We start from the raw sequence: 3,909 nt of genomic DNA, 5'->3' as shown, positions 1-3,909 counted from the left end.
ACCGACCCACCCCCACACTCCCCACCTCCATCTCACCGGTTTCCTGTTACTGCTGACCTCAAAAGCAGCAGCTCTGTCCATTGTCCTCCAGGTCCCAGGGCTGCAGACACATAGCTCCAGCAGCAGTGGTGTCTGTGCCGACCACACCACCTCCCAACCCTGCAGAGGCTGCTGGCAGCTTCCAGTGCTCCAAAGCCCAGCTTTCCGACCACAGCCCCTTTCTCACAGGAGTCCTGGCAGGAAAGCCGAGCGGCCACACTGCAGTTCCATCAGGGTCCTTTTAGAGTGGCCTCCCTCCCAGCCAGAGTCCCTGCAGGCGCAGGTCCTCTGCCCCAAATACTCTCACCCCCACTTTCCTCCCCATCCTCTTCAACCCTTGGTGCCCCCTCTTCAGGGAAGCCTTTTGGTTCCTCACACTAAGCCAAGCCCCCGATATAAGAGCTCTCTCCTTAACGCTGGACTGGCAGGAAGGAGAAGAATCGATTCCCATGGGTCAAAGCATTTCCAAAGAGCAAGCACATTCTTCATGTGCCTGGTGAGAACTGGTACCTCGCCCGACAGGCTGCTCACACATCCTTGTGCTCTTCAGAGGGCCTATCAGACACGCCCTAGTGTTGTGGAAGCCTCGGTGTGTTTCCAGCTTGCCCCCCTAAGGTCAGGGAGGTCAAGGTCATGCTGACCTGAGTGGCCCAGAAAGGAACCTTCTCCTTTGTTCTGTTTACCTTGGTTGACTCACCTTGCTCGTATCACAGAGATCTGGTGTTTCCTTGTCGGTGTGGGTCTGGTCCTGGCTGTGGCCCATGAAGGGCAAAGCCCATGAGTGCTCTCCGGGGGGCAGTGTCCCTCAGTCCAGCTGTGGGGTATCACTTCCCAAATCAACCCTCAGTGAGCCTCTTCTCAGCTCTGCCCTCAGGGACCCCAGGCTCCAACAGGTCACTTCTGGCTGGTGGAGGCCTCGGGCTTTTGTGCAAAGTGATGGGAAGCCCTTGAAGAGCTGGAAGCAGGTGCTTGATAAGATCTGTATTCCTAAGGGCTGTTCTGGCTCAGTGTGGACAAGGGCAGGGGCAGTGCCACAAGGGCAAACACAGGAAGACCATGTGGAAGCTCTTGCAGGAGGGAAAATATGAGGGTAGCTGGGAGAAATGTTTGCTGTCTCCTTGTCTCTCTCTGTTTATCGATGATCCTCTCTCACACCTGCAAACAGGCCCTTCTGATCTTAATCAGCCTCCTGTCCTACAGTCGATCCTGGGTCCCAGCTGCTTGGCAAGAAAGCCACCTGTGTTCAGCCCAGGCCACCTGTGCAGAAGCTTCCCCCGGGTGTCCCAGGGGAGCTTATTGGGCACTGAGGTCTCAGGGACTTGACTGGACCGGAGAGTGGGAGCCCAGTGAGCGAGCAGGAGGAGCAATGGAAGATTTGCTCCCTGAGTTCCTGGAGGACAGGCTCATGGGGAAGGGAAGCCAGGCACCCAGAGCCCAGATGGGCCCAGTAATCCACACCACAAAGGCTCAGTGTACCAGTCCATCTTATTGAACCAAAGTCTACAGAACACAAGGTGGGAGAAACAGAGGGTCTAAAATATCATCGTGTCCACACCACCTCCCCCACTGAGGGAGAGGCTGTGTCTCAGGCCCGATTGGTAAATCTCCTTGACCTGCTGCAAGTATCTGTTTTCTCTTTTCTTTTCTTTTTTCTTTTCTTTTCTTTCTTTTCTTTTCTTTTCTTACACTGTTCTAAGAGCATTTGCAGTTTCATTGTAATTTTGGTCTCTCAGAGCATCCTGGCCCCAATGAGCACCAGCAACTTGTCAAATGTTCTACCCACTCCATTGTCATCACCACCAACATCACGGCCCCCCCCATCATCATCATCATCATCATCATCATCATCAAGAAGTCACTGCCTATAGTGGATAACATTGTAATAACTATGAATGATGCCATATGTCTGCTAGACTTAGTGGGTGATCACTTTCTAATCACTATATTGCACACCCAAAACTAATATTGTATGTCTACTGTAATTGAAAAATAAAAATTTTTTAAAAGTCACTGTTGAGCACAATTTACCATAGTGAAGATCTGGAAACAGCCTAACTGCCCATCAGCAGATGAATGGATTAGAAAACTGTGGTACATCTACACGATGGAATACTATGCTGCTGTAAAACAGAAGGAACTCTTACCATTTGCAACAGCATGGATGGAACTGGAGAACATTATGCTAAGTGAAATAAGCCAGTCAATGAAGGAAAAATACCACATGATCTCACTCATTTATGGATAATAAAGACCATTATAAACTGATAAACAAAAATAGATACAGAGGCAGAGCAGCATCGAACAGTCTAAGTACAGCGGGAAGGCTGGGGAGGGTTGGGTGGTGGAGGGTAGGGTAAGAGATCAACCGAAGGACTTGTATGCATGCATATGCCTGGGAGAGGTCAATGGGGGAAAAAGGAGACTTATGTAATACTTTAAACAATAAAGAATTTAAATTAAAAAAAAGAACATACAAATCCCCTGGCTACTAATGCAGTTCTTTAAGAACATACTTTATTATGAATATGCATTTGAGCAGCTTCATTCATAATTTTCAAAGCCATAATTATACCTATTTTAACACAAATCTGAGATTTTAAGGTCCATGAAGGTTTTTTATCTTTGTTTTCTGATGTAGCCCCAACATTTAATAGTATGTTTCTAGATTTATGCCTTGAGCTCCCTAATTGAAAATTTGTTCTATCATTCTTACTGCATTGACAATGTAAGGTTTTGGTAGGGACTGAAAGAGAAAATAAGAGGAAGCATGAATTACCATATATTAATTGGTTATTATTTCTAATAGCAAGAACTTCAATGCCTTTAGTTTGTGCCTATGCAGGTATAGAAAATGAATAATAAACAATTCATTATCTTTTAGAATTTATTTTTTTTAATGAAGTTGAATAACTAACTACTGTCTGTACAATAACATATGTGAATTTCTATGTAAAACATAAGAAAATGTCTAATCTCTTCTTTTGCTTGGGAAGATGTGACCATCCTTGGGTCTCTTGAATAATTGCTTGGACCACTTCTATGCCACCCATAGTGTTTCAAGGCCAATGTACTTGATCTATTCATATAGGCATGTTGCTCTGTGGATTGTGTACTAATCAGGGAATTGTTAAAACACCTGTGATTATACTTTTAGCTGTTTGGTTACACAATCATTACTATTTTTCCTTAAACTATAGATAGTAATTTAGAAAAAAAAGTCACTGCCTACCTAAGATGAACTGCTGGAAGACAAAGGCGAGCTGGAACTGGAAAGCAGGGCTAGAGACCAGGACTGGGGAGAGACGGGGTTCCTGCTGGGACGGTGAACCCTGGGGAGGGCCAATCCAGGAGCCACTGAAACTCCCATATCCCAACTCAAACTCTTTTGCCTTCTTCCATAGTCAACTTTTTAGTAATTCAGGCCTTCTCAGTGCTTATTCCTCTACTTCTCTTTCTTTATTCATGACCCCAATGTCTTTTTTAATAGAAATAAATTCCCCCCCACCCCCCACTCTCTTGTCCCCTCTCTTCCCTGATTCCAGGTCCAGGTTCCTTCCTTCTCTTTGACCCACCGGCCATCTGCATGAACCTCTCCTTTGCTGTGCTCAACTCCTTAACACGCAGTTAAATCCATTTTATCTCGCCGGCTTTTCCCTTCTAAGTGTTATATTGTAAATCAGAAGACGCCTTAATCCAGTGGTTCTCAACGTTGGCTGCACATTAGAATCACATGGGAATCTTTTATTTTTTTATTTTTTTTATTAAATCTTTATTGTTCAGATTATTACATTTGTTCCTCTTTTTTTCCCCCCATAACTCCCCTCCTCCCAGTTCCCACCCCACCCTCCGCCCTCACTCCCCACCCACTGT

This window comes from Myotis brandtii, unplaced genomic scaffold, assembly GCF_000412655.1.
Source record: "Myotis brandtii unplaced genomic scaffold, ASM41265v1 scaffold78, whole genome shotgun sequence".
NCBI classification, from domain to species: domain Eukaryota; kingdom Metazoa; phylum Chordata; class Mammalia; order Chiroptera; family Vespertilionidae; genus Myotis; species Myotis brandtii.
Note: the sequence above shows the minus strand (reverse complement) of the source record.